This window comes from Equus caballus, chromosome 10 (genome assembly GCF_041296265.1).
Source record: "Equus caballus isolate H_3958 breed thoroughbred chromosome 10, TB-T2T, whole genome shotgun sequence".
Taxonomy (NCBI): Eukaryota; Metazoa; Chordata; class Mammalia; order Perissodactyla; family Equidae; genus Equus; species Equus caballus.
Genome location: NC_091693.1, coordinates 80,902,126 through 80,930,087, shown reverse-complemented (window position 1 = coordinate 80,930,087; position 27,962 = coordinate 80,902,126).

Below are 27,962 nucleotides of genomic sequence, written 5' to 3'. Positions count from 1 at the left end.
AAATAAACACTTTTCAGTCATTTGAGTATTTTTTATGGCTCACAAATAGAAATAGAAAAAGCTCAGGAATCTCCACAAATATTTTGCTTATACAAAATGGCACCTCATTTCACATTGTCTCAGGAAGGAGGAATTGCCGTATCATAATATTGGTGGATGGTATTTATTATCTCTTGGTCTTTTCCTGTTTCTCACCATGTTCCTATAAAGTTTCTGATAGTTAAAGAAAATCTGGAGATCTTAGAGACTGAGTTTCATTTGTAACCTGCTGATTCACCTAGATCAGGTTACTGGGAAGACATCCAAGTCAGACCTCCTGACCTACACGAAACAGCATGAAGTATGCCCTGCCACTAAATCCTGATTCCTGTGTACCTCACCCTGTCGCTAAATATGATTTAGAGGAACCTTTAGAAAGTCAGGTATAAGGATTTAGTGCTTTACATGTAGGTTACAGCTGCTGGCCTGGCTATTATAGTAACGTAAGTAAGTAATTTATTAAATGGCTCAGTCATTAGATGTACCAGACCTTCAAAACATTCTTGCGAGGGAGGCTCCTTTGGGTAGTGAGAAGATTAGCATTTCTCAGCAGCAAGTTTTTGTGACAAGATGAATGAGGCGCAGGGCAGATGGATCTGTTTCTCTCTTTGTGTCTGCTCTCCTGCTTTCTTTGCCCTTTATTTGGTCGTCTTTTCCTCTGTGGCACCTGCTGTCACTGACGTGGATGAGATTCCAAAACAGCATTCCTTTGCTTCAACACTCTTCACACCTTCTTCTCCCCACTTCTTTCTCCGCAGGAGATATTCTTCTCTCCTCTTCCGGGATTGGCAAGGGCATTATTTCAGTTTCTATAAGAAATGTCTGGCAGGCATTTGCATATTAAAAGAAATTATAGGATTACAAACAAGATCAGAAACACTTTTCGGTTGCTTCTTTTACATAAGGAAAATGCCTGTGTAGGATATCATCTTAAAGTTATGTATCTGTTCTAATACATCTTGCGTTGTCCTTCAAAATTATCACCTCCTCTCTGGTGTCCATTTTGTCTTTTAGGAGGATATAATTTGCTTCAAGTACTGGGCATTTGATAGAACGTCTACGTTTCCATTTTCTTTGTCATGTTCTCGGGCACAAGAGACAGACACTGTCATGCCTTTGTGAGCTTTCGTCTCTTGAAAAAGATTTATATCATGCAGACTAACAACAAGCGTGCTTTCCTTTACAAAGCCTCCAACTTTGCTTCTGTTTGCTCTTCTTCCAGCTCAATTTCCCCTCATGCTTTCTAATAAGTTGTCATCCTTTTTATCCACAGAAGTCTCCTAAGAGTGTCCTTTACTTTGATAAAACACATTTCTCACATCTTATAAAAGCTAATGTAACAGAATTTCCCATTTGTGTTTTTAGTATCTGCCAACAAATTTTTACAATGATCCCAAGTACTAGTTATTTTTAGATCTAAAGTAATGGCCTAGATGTTTAAAAGCTAAACAGATAGTAAGATCTGTGGCTATCCAGTGGGCATTCCTGAGTTGGATGATGGCCTGGGAGTATGGAAAGCTGGGAGACCAGCAAAAGGCACATAAAATACTATACGTCTACAGTTCATGAGGATGCTTCATGTATATTTTCATAGTCTTCTACTTTTATGATTTTGAGTTTAAATTTTGGTACTGACTTTATCATTCTTGATTTGACTATAAGGTTTTTAATATAAGCAATTATTTATAAATAAGAACCATTAATTCCAAGAAACAAGTTATTTAATTGCAGGAATCACGCAAAATGAGTTATAGCTTCTAAGAAAATTTCTTATTTATTGGGCACATTTGTGAACCTCAGTAAAGTATCTGCAGATGGGGTCATTCAGGGGGTGTCAATGAGCACTTGGCCAAAACCACAAATGGGATTTGTTTACATGTTTATAGACTACAGAACAGGCGAAAAAGCAGGCAAAGTGAAGTAAAAGTGAAGTTTTCTCACACAGTTACCAATGGGCCAAGGTGGTGAAAAGGTCAAGGATCTAAAAGTCACAGTATTATCAATACAATTCTGCTGTTAGCGCCATGGAGTCAGTTCCAACTCCTAGAGACCCTGTGTCCCACTTCGGGAGCTCTCTCAGACAGTGTTCCACTGCTATTCACAGGGTTTTCATGGCCAGTTTTTTTTCAGAAGTGGGTGGCCGGGTCTTTCTTCCTGGTCTGCCTTGGTCTGGAAGTTCCACTGAAACCTGTCCACCATGGGTGACCCTGCTAGTATTTGAAATACCAGTGGCATAGCTTTCAGCATCATAACAACATGCAGCCTACAGACGGGTGGTGTGGTCTGCTGCCTGGAACAGGATCCCAGGTGGTGGAGGCCAAAGCATGGAATCTGAACCCCTAGACCACCAGGCCTAGGTACCAGTACAATGTATTGGGTAGGAAAACCAGCACTGGAGTAAATTGTGTGGCTAAATTGTCAATCCTCTCAGATTTCTTCATCTGTAACTTGTCAATAATAGTAATAAACATTTTATAAGGCTATTGTAAAGATTAAATGAAATAATGTGTCTAAAGCTCTTGGAACAATTATCAATAATAAATAACTATCATAATTAACTTAAAAAGTACTGGTTACTCTCTCAAGGACTGTTTTACAAGAATAAAGATAACAAACATGGGAAAGGTAAACAATCCCAGATAAGTATCTGAGTAGGAGTAGAATAACGGTGGTAAGGATAAAGCTTGTGATGCACTCAGGACCCGAGGAATGGAAGCACTTTAAGCAATTGGAGTGCAAAACTTAGGAAAAGAGAGAAATAGACCAACCGATTGGGGTAGAAGGGTGTGGTGTTTAAGAAAGTTGTGAGGAAACAAAAACTTTTATTTCACTCTGGCTTCTCTAAGAAAGAAGATTATTCTTAAACTAGAAAAGGCAGAGTAAACATTGTTAAGAGGAGATGGAAATTTAAGATAGGTTAGAAGATTGGAAAAGAGCCTCTAGCTGTTTTTATGTTAATAAAATTTCTGGATCTATTCAAGCTTCATATAAAAAATTTCATAGTGTACGTGCCCCTTTCTCTGAATGTAACTTGCTTTTCACACAGCTATGCCTTACCTTGTATTTTGATTCATCTGGAAAGCCTTTCCTTAATTTTTCATTTGGAAAACGCTGCTGTCTAGACAAAACTTTTCCAACTTCCCTCAGCAGATCTAATACTCCCTGGCCACCCTCCACAGTGTGCACATTTCTGTTTAACGTCTGTAAGAACACGTTAGAGTGGTAAGATTATAAGCTGCTCACGCCCTCCTGCGCCAATCATGCTATTCTTAAGACTACAGGCCATCGATCTTTTTATTCTAAGATCCTACCACAGAATATGGCTCATGGTCAGTAGTCAATAAATGTCAATTCAACTTAAAGGAGAGCAATGGTTACAGGAGCCAAGGACTCTTGACAAGAAAAGCCTTTAGGCAACAGGACAGAATAATAACTGTCTTCAATAAATGACAGATATGACATGAAAGAAGGAGTAACATCAGAAGACAGAATCATGATTAATGGGACAAAGTTAAAATGAAATAACTCTTGGCCCAGTATGAGGCTGAACTGACTGTCAGAGTTGTTCTCAATTGGAAAGGGTTATCTTATATGGTAGAGAATTCTCTGCTAGGATACACGCTTAAGCAGAAACTGAGTAATCTGCTTAGGACGTGGTAAAGCTAATTCTTGCAGAAGATTAAGATTGGATTTAAAACTCTTCAGGTTTTCTTATATAACTCAAAGATTCTACGATTAGCTTCATATCTATTAAGGCCTCAGTTTGGAGAATGAGATATTGTAATAAATTTCTTCTTTCACAGGGACTATGCTTATTTCAGCTGCCATCTTCTCCCAGGTAATAATCTTTTCTAGAAGTTGATGAAACTTGTTCTTCACTGCAGGCCCTATTTTTATTAATTTTTCCTCTGAATAAAACCCCCACACCACAGGTACCCACCGTGGAGACTCAGAAACTTGGCACCTCTCAAACCCTATTAGGAAGTTTCCCTGCTTCGTTTTGCAGTCCTAGCTTAGCAGAGAAAAAACTAATACGTTTAGAAGACTATTAGTGTAAACCTGAATAATCAGAAAGGAGCTCTGTTCTGTAGACAACAATAATAATAATTAAAGTTGGCTTCTTTAGTGTCTGGAATTCCAACTGAGAAAAGCTCAAAGCTTTGGTTTATCATCACAAAAGGCCACAGAGCCCTCAAGAGCCCTTTCTGGGATTCCAAAGAAAATCTACCAAGGCAGAAACTTTGTCTTCAAGTTTTCTTTATTAAAAACAAATAAAGGCAAACACAAACACATTCCAATACAGAAGCACTTCTGAAGAGCCACAGATCCACAAGGTTCCAAGCCCCTGCCTAGTCCAATCTGCTGCTGGAAAATGCTAGACATAATTTCAGCCAGCGTGGGTCTGCCCCATGCAATAATCAAAGATGACAATCTTACCACAAAAATTAGGCTCTCTTCTACATTACCACCTACCTTTGTTTATGTCCCCAGAGTTTGTATTTTCTCCTTTCTACAAAATTTTTTAGTTTCTTGCATGTTTCTTGTTTGATTTTGAAGTTAATATTCTCTCTTCAGCTCTGAACTAACAGCACTATGCTTTGTTTATCTGTTTAGTGGCAAGACAATTTCATGATCTGCCCACAGCTTACAAACTGATCAGTGGGGTCTGTCTCCACGGTGCCGTGACTAATGGACATCTGGAATTGTCAGTTGTGCCTTTGTGAGCTTGAGCCGTGACTTGAACTAAAGCTACAATGTGAGCAGTCATTCGAACTTGTCTGCCACTTGCTGGGTAAAAAAGCAAGAAAGAGAAGGATAATCTGTAGTATAAAGAAAATTTTCCATTCTATTAGCTTACATATCCCGTCATCTGATGTAGTGCTCTTACCAATTTTATGCATCTAGTAATGTAGGACATTATTTTAATTAATTGATTGAGTTATGTATATGATGTATTCCAAGATTTCTTCTGTTTGTTATACTCTAGAAACTCCTCAGAGTAAAGTTTAAAGTAAATGGAGGAATACAACATAATTAATTAAAGGAGTTTCTCTTTTAAAGCTTCATGTGTCTTTAAAAGATGCGGTATCAGAATACACTAGCGTAAGAGAATATTAAGACAAATACATCCACATGATAGGTAGTGTGACAGAGTGAATAATTATAATCATAATATCTGACGTGTATGTAGCTTTTACTGTATATAGCACTATTATGTACTGAGAATATATTAACCCATTCAATTTACATATGAGGTAAGTGCTATTATTATCTCCATTTTACAGATAACTTTTAAGATAACATTTTTAAAGAAACTGAGGTCTATAGAGATGAAGTAATTTTTCCAAGGATAATTGAAACAAAATGAAAGGCTAGACATTTGGGTACTATTTTCATATCCAAAACTCCCTAAATGATGACAGTGATGATTCAGCTTGAGTTACATATGGGCTGCTACTACCAATGACTGGGCTTCAGATAAATTTGTCAAGTTGATGAAACAGACCTGATGGAAAGATATTTGTACTCACTGGAAAAAAATTCACACTCCATCTCTTGCTGTAGTTTACATACACTTGTGGGTAGCACTGGTGGGGGGGCTTTCTCAAAGCCTATTAACATGAGTCCTGAATAAATTCCCTGAGAAGGATTCCCCCTGAGAGAGAGTAAGGTAGGCATGATGAACTTGACCCAGTGACTCATTTCAGTCACAGGAGAAGAGTAGACATGTGACTCTACCATGGGGGCTGATATTTGATCCCAAACAAAATATACCAGGACCCCAAATAATGCTTCTTTGGGCCCCATCAGAGAGAACACAAAGGAGAGAGGGCAATTTTCCCAGCTTGGCACCCTCTGCCAGGTGGGCTCTGAAGAAGGGCCAGCAGAAAACTGTAGCATCTGCAAGAACAGGTTGGAAAAGCCAACTCAACATAGTGGCCTGGAGCTTGTGCGGTACTTTTAGGTTCGGTGTGGCAACACCAAAGATTTGATGAGGACGGCATTACTGGATATACATGGAGCCTCTAAGAAATACTCGCTGGGTGAGACTTTGATGGGATGTGAAGGTTCTGCTCAAGCAGGTCCTATCTGAAAGTGAGAAATCCTATCTGAATGGAGCGCAAGAAACACACTGGGTAGTGATTAATTAAGAAGGGCTATACAAAGAATTTGGGATTTCACATTTTAATAAAATAAAACAAATTTAATAAAATTAATCTGGAAACAAAAATTGTACTACACAAATAATCTCAAAATAAAGGGCTTTTCTTTAAATTAAAATTTTGATTTGTGAAAAACCCATCCCTCATGTTCTCACTTTACTGCGGACTGGTGAACACTTCATCAGAGGCTTGTGTAGATCCACTGAGAGGGGTTTGGAACAACCAATGTGATGGCAATTCTGCTGGATCATCTGGCCCACCACTTCAAAGGTTCGAAAACTCATTATTGCCAGTGCCAAGGGGATTATCAGACTTTGAGAGAATGAATCATGTTAACTTTAATACACATAAGACTAAGATAGATATCAAAATGCTAATTTATTCCTTTAAAATGAGAAAAGCATGCAAGAATTGGAATATCCACATGGACATGAGGGTTGTAGTGTCTCCCTGTACCCAACTACCTGGAAGTGTACCAGTCACATTGCTTTCTGCTGCAAGATTTTTTTCTCCTAATATTTATTTGACACTTACAATTTGTCAAAATTCTTAGTTCTTTACTTTATATTAATCTTTTTAGTCTGCATAACAAACAAGGAAACTGAGGTATGACAATATTAAAGTAAATATTAAAGTAAATACACCATATTCATACATGGAGGAATTGGCAAAGCTGGGATTCACAACTAGGCAGTTGGCTCCAGAGACCATGCTTTCATCCTCAATGTTATACTTCCTTGAACTATGAGATGGTTTGAGTAAAAGAAAACCTAAGTCTTAAATTCATGGTATGTGTTTTAGTGCAGTGATAGAACAGATCCAGAGCTAGTTAATTCAGAGGATCACTAGTATCATCAAGGCTGCAGGCTCTTCCTCCATCTCTTGGTCTCTCTCTCTGCCTCTCTTGGCCTTACCCTCAGCTAATAACTCCCCTCCTGGGGTCATTGCAGCACTCCAAGGTATCACATGGAAGGTGAAGTCCTTTAGAAAGAGAAAGCCTGCTTCCCTTTGTACAAATGTAGGGATGAGGAACCTTTCCTGAAGCCCACCAGTGGACTGCCTTTACATTTCATAGGCCAGGATTGTTTCCGGTCTAAACAAGTCATTGACAAGGAGAATGGGAATCAGTGATCATTGTAGACAAATCAGGATTCACAGCTGCTTGGAGACTGCTTCCAGGCTCTAAGAAGCCCATGACCATGAGCAAGAGGATAGATGCTTGCATAAATTTGGGGTACTTTTAGGAAGGCAATCAAGCACAAGTGACTAAAACATAAAGCTAAATAATAATCAAATATAATTTTATTGAATTCCCAGGAGCAACCTTTGTCACAGGGACAAGAAATGTTTAATGTCAATATGATCATCCCGCACTTTTCTATTAGACAGATACTTGCTCAGTGAGCACAGATATGAGCAAGAAGAATTAGACAATTCTATTGTTTAATGGCTTTAGAGTAAGCCAAGTAGCTATGTTCACCTCACTATAAGGATGGTATTGACAATGGGATCTAAAATCCATTAGTTAGAACTACCTGCATTCATCTGTATCCTAGCAATATCTCTGCCACTAGAAATGGGACTATTCCAGGCTGATGGCCAATTTCCATTTCCTTGGACTAGTTTTGGATAGATGTTGCCAAAAAATACATCTGACACTCACATCTTTCCTATGTGTCTAGGAGTGACAAATCTCTCTTTCTGAAATGGTCACTCTTTTCTTAGATATATTAGTATTCAAATAAGTTACCAGAGACTCTTACTTCAGTTGAGATACTTTTCCTACATTCTGTTGAGTTTATAGTTTAATTTAGACAGATTTTTAAAAATTCAATTCCAATCTCTTGGAGATGACCTAATTATGTCCCAAAGTTTTACAATAGTAGACAAAAGTGAACTATGTACAGAAAGTATTATAATTATGATTATAGGAAGCAGGAATTGAATGAGAAGGGTAAGAGACAGGAAGGCAAGTAGAAGGCTCTTGTAATCCAAGCCATGAACTAATTAATGTCTTGAGTATGGAGGCAGAAGTAGTAATAAAAAAAGAAGAAAGAAACACAAGGGAACACAGTAACTATAAAGGCAGAAAGCAGTTATGTGCCAAAGATATTTGTTTTACAGATTTATATGAAAGATCAGGAGTCACTGGTATTCATTAATTAGGATCTGAGGTCCTAGAATGGAGGACACACCAGGCAGATATGTACCCCTCACACACTCAAGTTGGTATACAACCAATAACCTATAGGGATATAATGGCTTCATGGATACTCTCTACTATCAGGCATCCTCTAAGCCTATAGAAGTATTACCATAGGTTTCTGGAAAGGATATATATGTATGACAGGCAATCAGCATATCCAGAAACTGGCCTAAGTGAGACCCTACAGAGAGTGGAAAATATTTCTTCTTTGCTAAGCTTAACTGTAGAAGTCCAGAATACTGTTTCTCATCTAATGGTTACAGATGTCCAAAAGTTAGACTACAAAAACTACCATGCACTGCTTATTTCAGAGGATTATAACAGCCTAACATTATAACACCACTGAACAGCAATGTTGAATTTTTGCACAATCCAAACGCTGGCAAGGAATCATTCTAATTGAGATCTCCTAATTTTCTTTCTTTTACGATAAAGCCAAATTTGTTCTCTAACTTATAGTTTTGTCAAGATCCTTTAGTAGGGAGAAGAGGTTCACATGTCTTTTGTGCTAGATACCTAATGATCTAGTCCCCTTATATGAAAATTAAGCAAAAGCAGACAGGCCTGGGTAAATATCATTGAGACTAAGAGTAGTAATTGCTTGTATTCATTCATTCCCTCCTTTAACAAGTATTTTTTTACACCATATGTCAGGTATAGTTCTTGTCCAAATTCACTCAGCTAGTGAATGACTGAGTCGGATCTGCCTGACTCCAAAATCCATGCTACTCTACTATATTAAATTAAATCTGTAGCTCTTTAAAAAATCTAAAGTAGAACAATAGACTGAGTAAAATAGTGAAAACCTTACCGGTTAAAAGAATGATATTCTCACAAAAACACACGCACACAATGTCTCATATCCATACATTGGTTTTACTTTCCTGCTGGCCAATACCACAATCCTTCAGACTAGAAGATTTGGCTGTACTACAGAATACACACTGGAAGTCGAGCAACACCCAAGGCTCCATTAAGGTCATTATTCTTGTGGATTTCTTTTCCTCCCACTGGGACAGGCATATCAATTTTTCTATATGTTTTGAAGAGCTTAGCCACATGATTTTAATCATTTCTCCCAGGTGGCTCTTAGAACTTGCATGGTGGCCCTATATATTATCCAACCAAGGACAGGTTCCAGTGCAGTTTGATGAATGAGCAGGAGACCAAAATCAGAGATCTGAAATTCTCTTCCCCAAGGAGTAATAGTTTTACCTTCTATTGCTTAGGGATCCTAGGGAGTCTGAATATTGGGAAACAATGTAACTTAAGGTTTTGAGCTGGACCACAATTTGAGATCATCTAATAGTTTTTAGCTATTTTTACAAATGTTCTGGTTTGGGTAAAACTTAAGCTATGTTTTTCTAAGTATCTTTCACTTCAATTTTTAAATCTTTATATATTTGAAAGGAAATTTAATTCTCTTAATATTAATTTATTTACAGTTAACTCATCCAATATATTTAAAAACCTATTTCCCAATTGGCTTTACAATAATTTTTATAAACTTTAGAATTAATACACACACACACCACAATGTGTTCTCTTGCTGGGAAACATAACAAAAAGAAAATACATAGCACCAAAAAGTTCAGGTTGGGTTCAGATCTCAAAAGCCACAGGTCCCAAATAATTCCGAACTTGGATGATGATTTCTTCCATCCAAGAATGTGTCCCACATGTCATTGAATGGTGCAACCACATTAACCACAAGTTTAACCTAGTTCTCTTGTAGTTTTTAATTGACCTCAGTCCAAAACTTCAAGGCATAGATTTAATTGAATGTCTCCAAAATATTACAGTTAAATGGAATTTTCCTCTAGCCACTGGTATAGGAGGCAATGTCAATCATTTTTCATTGATATCAAGAAATCTCTCTCTTTCTCTTCACTTCCAGGGAATACAACTATGCAATTTTTATTATGGAATGTTATTCTCTTATCTTTTCTAATATATCTTCCTATCAGCATATCTTCAAAATCTTTGTTTACTGCATATATTACTCATCAAATATCTATTCACCCCCTGATATAAGTAAAGTGCTTATTTTAACAAAAGATAATCCAACAAATACATACAAATTGTCTACTATGGCTCAGTCATCTGCCCACCAAGAAAATTCTCTGAATGATGTGAAAGCAATTATACAAAATACAGTAAGTCAGAGTTGAAAATCTGTGGTCTCCATAATGCTACATCTCCCTCTGTGGCCATGATAAACGTTGTTAATCAGTCAAGTACACTTTCTTGTTGATCTCATGCATGACCTCTAAACTTTCCTCATCCTCTTGTCCCGGGATCACCAGCGGCTTCCAAGGAACCTGGTTTAGGAACACCTGTTCCATGGACTTGTGACACCCTTTCTGTGGGATATTTATACATTGGAAGCCACCAGAAAGCCACCACCAAACTACTGGAGTTGGTATTGCAAATATAACCTATATTCTAGCTTCTTACTATAAGCAATTACTCCGAATGATCTTCAATTCTTAACTGTGCAGTGATAATAATCCACATGAGATTATTTGTACTCTCTGGATATTCCCACCATATGCCTATACAGTCCTTCTCTTTAGTACATGCTTCCTAAACACTGTCCTTGTCCATACCCACTAGTACTTTCTTTGGCTGTTTCTTTTCCTCATTCTTAAGATTTGGAAAAGCAGAAACTGAAACAATAACTATCCGATGAAGTGAAAGTTTAAGTCTGTCATATTTCCATAAATAGTGAAAAACAGGTGAATATGCTGTGTCAGAAACACTCAGGCATTAGGAGGCAGGAAACCGGGATCACTTACTCCTAATTCTCCACCTGTTGCCAGCTCTCTGACCTTGGCTGGATGATCTGTTCATTCACCCATTCATCAAACTAATATTCGGAAGCAATCGCTATGTGTCAGGGAAGCTTCAAAGGCCTTGTTGACTCATCTGAAAAATGAGGAGCATACATTACTTTCAGCTTAAGATGTACAGAGGACTAGGACTACTATGATACTTCTGATTCTTGGTTTTTTTGAGGGGTCATTATTTTGCACTAAGGTAGAACGAGTTAATTAAGTCAATTAGGAGATTAGTCTTCATTATACATCCAGGCGTGTTTTCTAGAAATGACCCAGGAGAACATTCTGCCCACTACAGTATTCAGTTCCTATTTTTCTTTCTTTCCTCTTCTCTTTTAACTTCCTCTTCTCACACTTGGATTTGTTCCTTTTCTCTTGCCCTAATCTGGACGAAACTTGAGAAACACCAGGTCCCTTTCAATATTTTTTTGTCTATTTTTCTCTCACCTCTAATAATAAAATAATTTACCATCCCTATTCTTCAAATTAACAAATCCTCTCAGCTAGTTAGGTTTGCATTGGATTACATTACACCTAGTTATTGGGAGAAAAGAGAAAAAAAATCATATATGCCTGCAAGGCAAATTTCAACAAACTAACAACTAGAAAGATAAAAATACCCTGTCACTTCTTGTCAAAGTTGATATCAAAGCCGAGCTCCATAAAATCTGCAATTAATGAAATAAGACAATTCAGAATGCATGAGATATAGTAGAAAAAGTAGTTACGCACTTTTTAAAATAATAAGTAAAAAAGAATGAAAATAAATAAAGAATTTAGTTAAATAAAATAGAAAAGTAACAAAAACAATTGGCCAAGAAAACTTGAAGGAAAAACATAGGGTAGGTTGAAAAACATCAATGAATGAATTAGAATAAAGAATATATCATTACATCTAACGTTAAAAGTCTAGAACTGTGGTGTCCAATATAGTACACCAGCCACAGGTGGTTATTTAAATATGCATTTAAATTAAAGTTAAATAAAATTAGATATTCAGTTTGTCAGTCTTACTAGCCACATTTCTAGTGCTCAATCTTCACACGCAGCTAGTGGCTACCATATTGTGCAGCATGGATGTAGAGCATTTCCATCATTGCAGGAAATTTGATGTAGTGTAGGGGCACTAGTACTCTAGAGAATTTTCAGCATTACTATAAAACAGACAATCTCTTTGGTAAGTATTTTTATGCTATCTATCAAAATATTAAAGCGCACATATCCCTCCATGGACCATTTCCACTTTGGGGATCCTGCCAATATACTCACACTTGTATTACAAATAGTATTTAATTCCTTACGGCGTTGGTTGTGATAACTAAAGAGTGGAAATAACCTAAATACCCAACAATAAGAATTGGTCAAAAACATTATGGTTCATCCGTAAAATTGGGTAGCCATTAAAAAGAATGAGGCAGATCTATACACTGATAGAAAATGATTTCTAAGACATTAAGTAAAAAATCAAAGTGCAGAGCCATCTAACATAGAAGTTACCATTTGTGTAAAAATGGTTTGTATAGGCAGAAAATTCTGTAATTACTCACAAGCCCCTGGTAAAAGTGATTGCTTCTGGTACAAAAAGTGAGGAAAAAGGGGGCATGGAGTAAAAAAAGCTTACTTTTCACTATAAACTCTCCTATGCTATTTGAGCCTTTTAAAAATCTAGTTTGCATGTTACCTAGTCAAAATTAAATAGATAAAACAATTTAAATATATTCTGTTTTAAAGTTTATTGAGACTGTGGAAAGAGTTGTTTTCCATCTTAAACTAGTAGCTTCTGTTTCCTCCTAAACACTAAGTAGTAGCGTCAGTCTTTCAAAACATTGAAACAAAGTGAAAACGTCTATTCATGTGTTGTCTGGCCTCAGTTTTTTCTGCCCTTTTCTCCACTCTTTGGGGATCCCTCCCCCTTCTTTCACTGTCCCTTATCTAAATAAGATACCATCACACTTAATGTTGAAACACAGTACAAATCATCTGTTACTATAAACATTAATTAATATTGTTCTAACCAATCCAATTAGAAAAGAGAAATAAACAAAAAGTAGGCTCATATAACTAAATTTAGAAAATCTCTATTTCTATTATCTGTCCTCTCTAGTGAATTGTATTTTGGCTTAATTCTAAATGTCAAATGTAGTTCTTTATACTCTTCTTCCTGACCAAGGCACTCCCCTTCCCACGAAGGACAGCTGGAGAGTTGACCACACAAAGCTTGTACAGCAATAACTGGGACCTGCCAGAGCTGGAGGATTGTATATATTCAGCTACAGGCCAGGGGCCTCAATTCTGACCTGACCATTCAAGACATCCTCAGTCTCATCGCCCAGAATGTTTGGTGCCTTGGACCCTCTAGCACTGAGAAGACGTGTGGGAAGCAAAACTTAGGCTCCTTTCAGATAAGCTGCTGAGGGATGCCACAAGTGGGCAACGTGCAGGAGAAGCCAGGACGCAGGGGTAGAAGGGATTGAGAGCCCCGTGAGCAAAAGATCCATTAAAAAAGAGAAATAGGAGAAAAGTCTTTGTTATTATTGTTTTACATAGCATTTATTTTTTAGCATACGTAAATGGCAAATTTAAAGGAAAGACAAGAATTGAGTAGTACATATTGGAGAAAAGGGCAGTTTGGGGTTTTTTGTCACTGAAAACATCTAGCAGAAAAGTAACAGGGATGAGGCCAATAATAAAACTAAGAGAGTAAAAATCAAATTACGTATATTTCAAATTCCTAATTTTTTCTGAATGCTATTGTTCCCTATCTTGAGATCTGTAACGAGCTATGCCCCTTGGTATGCTCAGGACCAAGACGGAAGTAAAAAGAGCAGAAATGAAGCAGACTGAGGGGAACACTGGCAACATAAATGCCTAGCACAAGGGTTAATACTGGAGTCAGAGACAGGTTAAAATAAAATATCCATCAAGAATTTGAGACCCTAAGCAGTGACAGAGCAAAGGATGGGAATAACTATTTCCCCTTTACAATCTTCAACATGGCATTTTTGCAGTATTTTTCATTGACACAAGGGTTGTTAAGATAATGACTAAAAGATATGGGAAGAAGCAATGTGAAAGCCGAATCAATTTGTTCAACAATTGAGCAAAATGTCAGTGGTGAAACCAAGAAACACAGATCTGATAGTCAAAGGTCAATACTTGTTTTGTTGCTTGTTTCTCAACCAGAATGTTCCAGACCCACCCTACTGCTTAATCCTAACTTCTTTGTTAGAACCAGGCTATTTCTGACACTAAATCTAGGTAAAGCTCAGCCTAGGAATCAGAGCCTAGCTGCAAATTAGAGACTAGCACTAACAGAAAAAAATGAAGAGAGAAGCCAAGGGAACTAGGGAAAGTGTGTAGGAATTCTGGAAGTATTTCATATTTGCATGGACCATAGTCATTTATGTTAGGATACCTATTGAAGACCTCTGGACCAGTAAACCCTGCTTAGCAGGCTTGAACATGGCACCTGGCACTACAATATCCCAAAATGACAACGCCAATCAACAAGTAAGTGACATAAATTATTGCCTCCTTATTTTTACATTTTATTATATAAAATTTGATGGAGAAGAATATAGGTCACTTGTACAATTTGTGAAGCATTTTATGAAACAAGCACTTGGGAACACATCACCACATAAAACCTAGAAAATTCCAATACCATTAAATCTACTAAGTGTGCCTCCACTATTAAAGTCCCTCATTTTCCCCAAAACTAACACAACTAACCGGGATTCTGAATTTATTATTCCCCTACTCTTTGTACTTAATTGTTTCTCACATGCGTAAACTAATGAAGCTCTTGTTTTGGACCATTATAAAAATGATATAGTGAATGTAGTCTTACAGAAGTTGATTTTCATTCACATTATGTTTTAAGCTTCATCCATGTTATTGTGGGTAGGCATAGTCCATTTTCACTAATACATAATATTCCATTGCTTGAATAGTTCATGATTTTTTCCTCCATTATTCTTTTGATGGACATTTGGGTGGATTTCAAATTTTGATATTATAAATGTTTCCATCAACTTTCTTGTACACATCTCTTAGTGTACATGTGCAAGAGTCCCCCTAGGCTCCATAACTGTGATGGTTAGTATTATGTGTCAATCTGGCCAGCCTAAAGTCCCCAGTTATTCAGACACTAATCTAGGTGTTGCTGGAAAGGTATTTTGCAGATGTCATTAACATCTGCAATCAGCTGACTTTAAGAAGATTATCCTCAATAACCGAGGTGGGCCAGATCCAATCACTTGAAAAGCCTCAAGAGCAGAACTGAGGTTTTCCTGAGAAAGAAGAAATTCCACCTGGGGCCTGCAGCCTCAACTCCTGATCAAGAGTTTCCAGCTTACCCTTCCTGATGGTCTGCCCTTGGGATTTTGGACTTTCCTCTTCAGCCCCCATAATCACATAAGCCAATACATAAATAAACACACAAAAGTGTGTGTGTTGGGGGTGGTGGATGTGTGCGTCTATTTCTCCTACAGCTTCTGTTTCTTTGGTAGAATCCTGACCTATCAATACTTGCAAGTGAAATTCCTTGATTGCAGAGTATGCTGTGGTTCACCTTCACTAATAATGCCCAACTGCGTCCCACAGCGGTTGTATCAATTTTCCTTCCTGAAGTGTACTGCAGTTTCCATTGCTGTTCATCCTTGACAAAAATGTCTTACTTTTGCCATTCTAGGGAGTATAAAATGGTGTTTAACTCTGGGTTTAATCTTTATTCCCCTGATTACAAATTATTATCGGTAAGTTCAACAAGGTTTTCTCTGTGTATTGGCCATTTCCTCTGTTTATTGTGTTGCTTCTTTTGTTGAATTCTTTCTGTGTATTTTAGCCAATTAAAAAATTGGATAGTTCTTTAAAATTATTTTTAGGACATTTTATATTTTAGATAACACTCCCTTGCTGGCAATGTGTGTTGTAACTATCTTTTTTAGGTACGCTGCCTCTTTTACTTTTTTAATGGTTATGAACCAAAGGTCATAAATTTACTACAGTCTGATGTATCCATCTTTTTTTTTGTAGTTAGCACATTTTATAATTTGTTGAGGAAATCTTACTCTATCAAGATGTTATAAAGATACTGTCCTAAATTTTCCTTATCATTTCTAAAGATTATATTTTTAGTCAGTCAGAAATTGATATTTGTGTTTTCCAATCTAATTCTTGCCATATGGACAATCAGCTGGTCCAGCACAGGTATTTCATAGTCCCGCCTTTCATCTGTCACTTGCAACACTGACTCTGGCATGTATTCTCTTCCATATATGAATGGATCTATTTTTGGGCTCTTTATACTGTTTCATTTGTCATTTTTTAACATCATTCCAATTCAGGATAATAAATCTTAATGTCTGGGTAGACAATTCCCCCAACATGATTCCTTGTTTTCAGATATCTCCTGACTATTCTTGAGCCCCTGAACGTCTTCGTGAGTTTGAAAATCTGTATGTAAAATTCTTCCCCCCAAAAATCCAGGGTGGATTTTGATCATGATTGCATTGACCACATATATCAATTTGGGAAGAACTGACATGTTCTGAGGTATTGAATCTTCCTGTCTATGAACATGGTATATAATTAGCCACTGATTTAAGTCTTCTGTAGCATCTTCACTCTCACTGGTTTCTCTTCCCTTCGCCCTTACTAGTTTCCATTTTTTAGTAAGAAAATTTACGATTAGAAATTATGTTTATTATAGTTAATGCAGTCTCTGGATGCGGATTAGTTGGAAGGAACATCAGAGTGTCTAGTCTACTGCATTGCTGGGATCAAAAGTACAATTCTTACCTATCAGATTAACTTAAAAATCATGATCATCTGTTTGCATATTTTTCTTTTAAAAAGAAGGAACAAGCTCTCCATGCCTGGACCCAGGACCTAATGATTAAAGACAGAAAAAAAAAAAGGTTAATAAACATATTAGGCCCTGAAACAAAAGAACTGTTGAGAAGAATGGAACCTTCTGAGAAAATCCAGAGGTCCTCCAGTTTAACCTCCCAACTGATACAATAATTCCTTTAACAGCCTACTACAGATGGCTTTCCAACATCTCCAAAAACATTTTACAATGTTTCCATTTGAATTCTAGATCTATATTTAAAAGATATTTTTGAAAATATTTGAACTATATTCCTTTTCCTGGTAAATTTATTGATGTAATTCAATTTTCCAAAGTAAGTGAAAACACAATTGAACATTTCCCTGAACCTTCGATATTACAATAATGATGACACCATACAGATACCGTGCCAACACAGTGTATTATTTAAGAAACAGACCACAACTGCATCTTATTTAAAAATTGGAAGATGCTTTCATATTTCTTGAATTATGTTTCAAATCAATCAATATTTGAACAGTATGCTTTGGACAAGCAACAACTCTAAGCCTACCCCTCTTAGACAACCCTACCATAAAACCCCCAGAAATAGAAACAGAATAAAACTCTAATTTGGAAATGACTTGATACATTTTATGTTAGTTAGGAAGAAATGGAAGTTCCTAATTAGAAATGGCATCTGTTTATTTAATATTCTACATGAAGGGGAACTATGGAAATACATCTGGTGCTTCCAGTGACTGTATAATAATCAGTGTATCCTGACTCTAAAGAAAAGCAGAAGAGAAACTGAAAATACAAGACTTGAAAGAGTAGTGTGATCCCTCTACTATCAATGAAACATTCAGGCTTGTGCTCTTCTGAAAATGGTGTGTTTGTGGAGCATTGCAGAACGTCTGATGCTCAGCTGAATTCCATCTGCTTGCCCGTATTTCTTAGCTGCCTTGCAGTTCGTCACTAGCATGTGACCAGTCTTGGCCAATGAAATGAAAGTGAAAGGTATATGCACCCCACCAACGATGCTGCTATATCTCTTCTCCTTCTCCAACAATCAAGGATGCCCCATCTTTCAGAAGGTGCTGCTCCAAAATGGGGGGGCCTCTGCAAACCTGGGATGCTAGGTGAAACTATGAAGGCTAGAGTCCTGTCTGCATGAGTAAGTATATGATAAAGTGCTGAGATTTGGGATTTATTTGTTATAATAGCAAAATGTGGTTTATTCTGATTGATATTGAACAGCTGCTATCTCCAATATTATTTTTTACAAATTAAAAAATAATTAAAGTTCTCGAAACTTATGGTGAGGCTTGTAATGTGAAAAATACTTTAGTTTTTGTCTATTTTTTCAAGGAGGATATAATGCTACACTACCTAAAGAAGATTAAATTCGGATGCATGAGCTTTACTTCCACGAGCACACAGGTCCTCACTTAGTCCATTATATCCTGCAAAATGGATAGATTAACTATTATTATTTAAAAATTATTGGCTCATTGGGGAGCAAAAGACCTAGACACATAGACTAATGAGTAAGGCGGGATGGAGTAGGGTCCTCGGGTGGAATCGGCCTTGGTGGTGGTCAGAGAAACTGAGAGACACACATTTTCCGTGTTGCCCTAGAATCTGCCCTGATGGTCTTATCCCTTTCACCACTGTGGCCTCCCCAGTGACTCCTCTGGCTGTAGCCCCCATGTCCACCCTTCCTCAGCCACTGTGGAATTTGGCACAGTCATTGTAGTAAAGCCGAAAAGGAACAATATACACTGCTACTGTGTGCAATTACCCGTTCATCAAAATCTTAGGAAAGATAAAGGGAACCTGGAATACTTATGGAACTTAAAAAATAGGAGCCCATATAAATTTTAATATCAGAAACCCAAATCAGAATACAAACAAGTGGAAATTAGCAAGTATCAAGCACAGCCATTCATTCAATTAATATTAATTGAGCATCCGCGATATACTAAACACCATGCTATGCACTGAATATAAAGTAAGAAACAAGACTGAATCTCTGTTCTCCCAGAGGGGCTTGGAATCTAGTGGGTACAAAACAAACCAAATATGAAGAAATGAGAAGGAAGTTAAACAATCCATCTTCACCTGTCATTCAAGGTAAATTTTTATATTAAAAGAAATGAATCATATCACTCTGTTAACAAAAATCTTTCCGTGACTTCTTGTACTAAAACAAAAGTTGAATTACTTACCATACCCTATAATTTATTTTGTGATTGGATTCCCACCTATTTAACCTCTCTAAGTATCAGTTTCTTCATCTATAAAATGTTAACAATAATATTTACCTCAGAGAATTTTTGTGAGGATCAAGTGAAATTATCTTTGCATTGTATCTAGCAGTAGAAAGCACAAGATAAATGTTAGCCAATAACATTGGTATTATTATTATCTCTCCTACACTATCTCATGACTTTTCCTTTCCTCTCATTGTACTTCACCCACATCAGCCTCTGAAAACTGTTAGAACAGGTCGAGTTTTTGTCTACCTATAGGCCATGAAACCTTCTAGTCTCTGCCTGGCTCTTGGTCTGACAGGCTTCTTCTCATCCTTTACATTTCAACTTGTATTGTCACTTTCAGACTCCACCTAAAGTGCCCTCCTGCACCTGCTTGTCTCCATCATAGTACCCTGTGTGTTTATTTCATTGGACGCTTTAACTACGTGAAATTTTTTCATTTATTTGAGAGTTTACTTATTTATTGCATGTCTTGACCAGCAGAATTAGGTTCCAAGAGGCAGGGAGCATTTGCCCATTGTCGTATCCAATATACTTAGAGCAATGTCTTGCACGTAGAAGTTCTTTAGCAAATGTTTACTGAATGAATTAAATTCACAGATAGGGGCTGGCCCCGTGGCCGAGTGGTTAAGTTCGCGCACTCCGCTGCAGGCAGCCCAGTGTTTCGTTGATTCGAATCCTGGGCGCGGACATGGCACTGCTCATCAAACCATGCTGAGGCAGCATCCCACATGCCACAACTAGAAGGACCCACAACGAAGAATATACAACTATGTACCGGGGGGCTTTGGGGAGAAAAAGGAAAAAAATAAAATTAAAAAAAAAATTCACAGATAAATAAGAAGTTCTAATTAGAATGAAGTCCAGGAAAATATTTTTAAAAGGATTGAATTCCAAAGAATACACAAGTAGGTAAAGCAATCTCAAAGTTTTTGCCTTTTTTGCTAAAGGAGTGGTCAAGAAGTGGATCACATCAAGGGGGTAGGACTTCTGCTGTCATTTGAACAAAAGCTGCCCTATGATATCCAGGTTCTGATTTTAGTGGTTCAAACCATTAATATTAGTAGACATTTAAGTAATTATTTCTTACAGAGCAGTTTAATAGGTGCTGAGACTATGAAGAAGAACAAGAAATCACAAGGGGATTCTGATATAAGTGAAAAGAAAAAATATTCATTATAAAATCAGCAAAAGTAAAAGATGTTAAAGTATAAGATAGTCTTGTCTTAAGCAGTAAAGTACCTAATGAGTGCTGTGGAGATCACAAACTGAAGGATTTGACTTTACACAAACACTGGGTGCTGAGGAGATGCAAGACTTGAGCAGGACCTGGAGACATGAGGCCTTGTACAAGGACAGAGAAAGAAGAGGTTGGGAGAAGAGTGTGAGCACTCTGGGCATGCACGTGATCCATGAGGGTTTATCAGTAGATAGATTAACAACCAATTATCTCGTATTAAAGCTGCACCGATTAAACACTTCTTGTTGGAGAAGCTCCAAAAAACAACAGGACACTTCAGCTAGCATCACTGAATAAAGGTGGCAATACTTTCCATCAGGAAACATTCTATGATTAAAATGTCATTTCCAGTTGTATAATGTGCCATAATTTATGAAGCATTTTCATATAAATTATTGTAACTCACAATAAATCAATTAAGGAAGTCCTCATTTTCTAGATTAAAAAAGTGAATTTTCAAGGTCACCAATTAGTAAATTACACTTATGAGAGTGACCTGGAATACCAGTCTCTAGCTCAATGTCTTTCACTGTCCCATACCTGCCTCCCAGTTGCACTAAATATTTCTTTCACTTCAAATACTACAAGTACCTCTGTTCAGAATGAATATCTCAGTCATAGTATTTGCTCACATGATTTAAATTTATATTTTTAAACCAGTTACGCTGGCATTATAGCAGAAACATTGCCTTAAAATTTTACCAGATTTCTTAACAAAAAAGGAGTATGAAAGAACAGAACAAACGTATTTAACCTCAGCAGAAATATTTGTGATCAGAGATTGAAATGTTAGAATCAGATCTTTCAGTTTTCACTCATTAAAAAATGTATGAGGGTATGAATGCTAAATGAAAAGTATGAATTTAATGAGGATGAATAATTTAGGACCATTATATTACAGAGTTAGCCCATAAGAAATTAAGTTGATATCAAAAGTATAATTATATAATACAAAGTATTGTGTTATTTGGGCTTTTTTAATAGAAGAACACAAGAGCTTAAAATTTCTGCTGTTATATTTTTGTTTGTGTTTTTATCACCTAGGACATTTACACATTGAATGTTATCAAACTTTTCACTTGTCCCAATTTTGAGTCATATTTTGATCAATATTTTACTGTTTGACATTCATATTATTATTGTAAGTCAAATATCATTATTTCTCATAGAAATCTATAAAATCAAGCAATTTTTAAAAAGAAGAAAATATACCAAATGGAAAATTCTATCAGGCCAGATATGAAGATGCAAAATAATCACAAATAGATACTGCTTTAATTGAGTAGGGACTTGTACATATTTATATTGCTAGTGACATTTATTCCCCAACAGTTTTCTAAAAATTATTACAGTATCCTTTTTCCAAAAATGGAAAAAACGGAAAAATTGACACGCCCAACTTTCTTCATTGAGTATCATTTTAGTACTAATGTGAAAATTTTGTTTTATGCACACTTTTCTTTAGAGTGAATTAAAAAAAAAAACAAAAAGAACCCTGAAGAATTCTGTATCTGTTTCACTGGTGATGACAAGTATGTTAATTGCTTGCAGATAACATCTGTTCTAGTGAAATCAAGATGCAGAGGCTGGGTTGAATATGTGGTGCTAGCAGCTTTCCAAAGCTTTGTCTGGGAGACCCACTGTAAGCATTTCACAGACTCTCCAGGCAGCTGGAGGGCTTTTGAGTTTTTTTGAGAACCTTCCAGGAACTGAAATAAAATCTGCCAGGAATCCTGGGTCATCGAAATGTCTCCCTTTGAGCAGTGGACTCACCTTTGAAGCTCCGAGATATCCACTGACCATGACGCCTGAGTGTGCTCCGGCTAAAGCAAGTTCAGGGTGAGCTGCCGACCGCCTGCATGCAAGAGGGGGCCTCTGACTTCCTTCTCTGTTTACAGAGCGGTGAAGGGCCTCTCTAGAGGGGATGGCAAGAGCCTGGTCAATATAAAGTCAGATATAAGGGGCCCTTATGCTCAACAGGCCACACTTAGACTTTTACAGGGTTCATGGGCTACAATTGCTTACCAGATGTGCCTATGGAGTTTTGCTAACCATGGCATCTTGATGGCCCTGCTTCCAATCTTTTCCAGGCTCTGTATGTTTGCTTCTTCTTTAGGCTATGAGTTTGCCTAGATTCTGATGTACTATTTCTAGAAGAGTCAAAGCTACTCACCTGTGGATCAGACCAGCGTAATGCCTTGTGCTCTGCTGGAGATGCATGGGGTAAGGGCTGGAGTATCCTTTTCAGTACTTACAGACCCAGCTGACTATGTCAACCAGAGTCGTGAGTGTCGGGATCTCACTGGGTCTGCAGGTAGGCTTACAGCGGTGTAGTTCAAGGACCTGAAAAAATATCTATATTTGTTACAGGTTGTACAGTTGAGAAGAAGGAGACCAGAGAGAAGGATGGAAAAAGTGAAGGAGGTAAGCACATGAGACACCTGAGAAAGGTTAGAGATAAAATGCCAAGAGTAAGAAAAGTGATTGCAATGAGAATAGAGATATTAAATAATATGACGTGTTTGTACTATATTGGGAAAATTTATTTTAAAAATGTAATTCCTTATTGCCAATATGAGTTTTTTAGTATATTTTCACTGTGTTTAAACACACTTTTGTGTAAAAGTTAATGATGTAATAGCTTAAAATAAATACACTCTCACCCTGTAATCTAGGAGAAGTAAGCTCTTTTCACCAGCTCATTTGAGGACCTTCTCCATGTAATAACCAATACTATGGCAAATTCATGATGGAAAGTACATTTCCTCACACGTGGAAACACTCTACTCTTTCAGGTTTTCCTGACATTGCTCTGAACTCTACCAGTGCATAAATAAAAGCAATCAGTCTTACAAACTTAGTGACACTGAATAACATACACCTGTTCAAAGAAAGTGTAGACATAAATATCAGTAAGGTTAACAATTGCGTTCTCAGGACTGTAGTTCCAGAACACTTGCTACAGAATAAATTAAATTCATTGACTAGGAGTTGGCCTAAATGGTTTTTGTCAAGGCAGATGAAAGTAAAGAAGTCAGCTTCCATTGTTTTTTTGTGGTAGTTTCCTTTCTAGACTTCTGCAACAGAAGGAAGCTTTATTCTTCCAAACGAATCCAGCATCAAACAATAACTCTCCAGGAATCCAACACTGCGTTCATAAGAACTAACAGAAAGTTTGATTTTCTTTTGAGGAATATTGGCCCTGAGCTAACATCTCTGCCAATATTCCTCTATTTTATGTGAGATGCTGCCACAACATGGCTTGACAAGCACTTCTAGGTCCATGCCAGGGATCCGAACTTGCAAACCCCAGGCTGCCAAAGCAGAGCACACAAACTTAACCACTACACCACTGGGCTGGCCCCAAAGTTTGATTTTTTTAATAAGTAATTTTAAAAACTTGAGTAGCATTTATTTGAACTCAGAATTTTAGAACTCTTCAGAAGCCTGATTTACAAATGTATCTATATGTTTTTACAAAAAAAAAAGATTATAAATAAATATACAGATACATACAGTCATAGAAATGTACCTTTTGCTTCTTGTTCGGTGATAGCAATCTCACATAAAACACAGTTATTTTTTAAAGAATATATTTATTTGTATTTTTCTGGATAGAATACCGTGGAATGATGCACATGTTCCTCAAAGCTGCAGCTAGCCAGAGACAGTGAAGCATTTGGAATTCTTGCCTTCATCATTCTGTGCTGCTAAGTATCGTTTCTCTGTCTGTTGATATCACCAGCAGAAAGTATTAAGTTTTCCAAAATGGTCATTTTCAATAATAGGAGAGAAACTATTTTGTCCATTCGCTGTATTATCTATTGATGACTCTTTAGTGGTTATATAGATAATATTCTTGTTCTCTTTTTATCAATCACCAAAAATTTTTAGAACATTTCACTACTTATTCAAAAAGAGAATAAGAGGAAAGGTAATTTAATAAAAATTTAAGATAGTCTGCATTTATGAAATATCATATGTTTAAATAATTGGATAATGGGAGATATTTGCTTTATATCTAGATAAAATCATCCTTGTTTTCCTTATCAGCATAACCAGGTGAAAGTTCACAGTTGATATTTTTGTTGATTAGAGAGTGATGTTAAAGAAAGAACAGAAATACCAAAAATTTCAGACCAGCAGACTGAGTTGAAGCATAAAAGTAAAACAATATTGCCAATATGTTTAATCACAGAAATTATCAACAAGAGATATTTTTAATTTAACAGGAATAGATTAATTGAGTGGGGAAGACCTTGTTACTGAAACAAAAACAGTTAACGGATATTTATTTGTTTCTAAAAAAACACTGAGAAAAAAATCTCAATATGTATGACTATAAATCCAGTGTTACAATCTGATTTAAAAAATCCTTTGGGCTGAGAAATCTTTTTGATAATTAGATTTTTGCCCTCAGCTCCTTAAACTGAACCAACTGAAATTACTATTAAGAAATCACTCATTTCAGACTTTTACAATTAAAAATATTATTTTGAAAAGATAGAGTTTCATTTTAAAGATGGTGCACATAATAAATATAATTCATTTCTTTAAAAACAAACGTCATAACCTTTTGTCCTCTAGAATTATGGAGGTGAGCAGGTCTCACCATGCATGTTAACCCTGTCGAAGTAGCCCCTATTTTTCGTTTATAGAATTTGTCCCTCTTCTAAGTAGTTATTTGCTCAATAAGTGTTTTCCTACTAGATAGTGAGCACCATGAGGACAGGGACCTGGGGTGTCTTATCAGTGGATCCATAGTTCCTGGAACAGAGGAGACACTCAAGCACTACTCGTTAAGGAAAGGAGGGAGGGGAGGGTAGAAGTCAAGGGAAACACCACCTGTGAATATCATTTGTTAGGTCAGTTTGGTCTCAGGGATGCTCAGTCATCCATCAAGAGAAGGAAAGGGAAGAAGTACCATTTTCTCTTGAAATCTAATGTGAAAGGCAATGTATTAAGACAAGAGAAAAAAAAAGATTCAGTGCCTAACGTAAAATGAAAAAGAAAACCCATGCTGAATTACTTTAAAGGAAGAAACACTAAGGTCAAAGCGGGTTAGAAAGAAGGCAGATTTGTGTATTACCATAAGATGAAGATGAATGTAGGGAAAGAAGTAATTAAAGAATCACTTAGGTCAGTGGTACTCAAAGAGTGGTCCACAGGCCAACGCTGGTCCACAGTTTTACCCGTCCATGACATAAGCACAGAATGAGAGAGTGACCATTTAGAAATGTTTATACAATTTGATGGAATAATTTTGTGCCTGTTGAATCTAATGAGACAGATTTGAGCTTGTATGTGTACATTTTCTATTTGAGTTTTGGGGAAATAATTTTAATTGTATTTTCAAAAGATAAACTGGTTAAGTTGAAGAGGTAAAAACAATGTTAAAAAATGAAATTTTGAAAATGTTTACAATTTAACAACTGGCCTTCACCAAAGATGGCCTGAGAAGCACTGACTCAAACACAATGTTGGCAGTAGTGCATGGTTTTTACTGCTTTTTTCCATCTCCTTTTTGGTTGCACAATTCTACTTCACTTAAAGCAAGTATACATGCACGTCCTCTGCAAGCTTTCTTACAATGAAAATACAAGCCTAAGCTTACTTACTGAGAATTATTTTAAAGAGCTTTCTAATTTGCTGTTTGTGACAATATATGAAACTTCAAGTAGAATAAATCAGAGGTTTTGGTTTCATGTCAACACACAAAGCTAAGGCATTGTCACCACGTAGGCTCAAAACTCTTTCTGCTCAGTTGTTTCTACAGGTGTTTACAGAGAAATATACCACTTTGCTAGCTTTGAAAACTGTGGTTTGCTATATTATACATTCATGAAATATTTCTTTCAGAAAAATTTGCGCGCAGAAATATTGAGTTCTAAAGATCTTAAAGTCCTTCTCCAATTTTCCCCTACTGTGACATCGCTCCCTCCATAAGTCCACTTACACCCTTTCTCTCCTTTTTAAAAAAAAAAAATTATTAGAACACATTTCAGACAAGCAAAAACATATTAGTAATGTCATAATAATCATCAATATAATCAATATATGTAATAGCGAGCTCAATAAATTAAACATTAACGAGTGGAGTTGAAGACTCTGGTAGCCCCTTCTCCTGATCATGTTCTCTCTCCTGATTTGCTGTATGCAGAGGTAAATGCTGGTTTTGATTGTTTCTTTGTTAGTTTTAAGAAGGAAGGTGAGTTTCATGTCCTCTGGTATTAATGACTAGAATGTGGAGAAAACTCTGAACCTCTGAAAATACTAAACTGGCAGGCTGATGCTTCCAAATAGCAGGTAACCACTTTTAACTGCTGGGTTTTGAAGAAACCCAATAAGCAACATCCTTTCCCCCAGCTGAGTTCAGAACCACGTAAAAGCAAACACACAAGTCAGACAGAAGCGGATGGAAAATTCCCCAGCTTTAGATCTGGCCACATGTCTTCCCAGCACTCCCTTGACTGGACCTTCTGACAAAACCTTCTGAAAAACCGAGCCTGCTGCGCCCAACTTACCATGTGAAGGAGAGAAGGTGGTCATTCTTTCTGAGACAGGCAGATCTAAAGAGAAAGGAGAGAAAGGCTGAGTAGAATACACAAGTCTTTCTCCTCAAATTACCATTCAGATAACTAACTCCTGTTGCGTGTGGGAGAAACGAGTGGGTAGGCAGAGAGAAGCAAGCAGTCTTGCTCTGGAGGATGCGAGACATGAAATCAAAACCTGGGAAAAGAAATTCTTCCTCAGCCTTAACTACAGCCCCCAAATTTTCTTCTATATTACTTCATACAGAGATATGCCTAAGAAATATTATGTATTGTCTTCATGCTTTTAAATTTATTGATTTTTTTCAAATTCTGTAAATTTAATAACAAATCAAAAAGCATGCAATGGATGACATATTTTATACGATGAGATTCTGATACTAATTTCCTGTTCTTTCTCACAAAGGAACTATGAAAGATTTATTAGTTCTGGCTAAAATAATATTCAAATTGTGGTTTAGTGCTGTCTTGTCCTTGAATTTCCCAACTTTTACTCATTCATTTCTCAGTACCTCCATTATTTTTAAAAAATACCTTTGTTAGATATGATTCACATATATAATTCACCCATTTGAAGCGTACAATTTAATGGTTTCTCACATATTCACAGGTATGTGCAATCATCACCACAGTCCACTTGAGAACATTTTCATCACATCAAAAAGAAATCCTGTAAGGGCCAGCCCTGTGGCCTAGTGGTTAAGTTTGGTGCACTCCACTTCAGTGACCTGGGTTCAGTTCCCGGGCATGGACGTATACCAGTTGCCAAGGACCACGTTGTGGTGATGACCCACGTGCAAAATAGAGGAA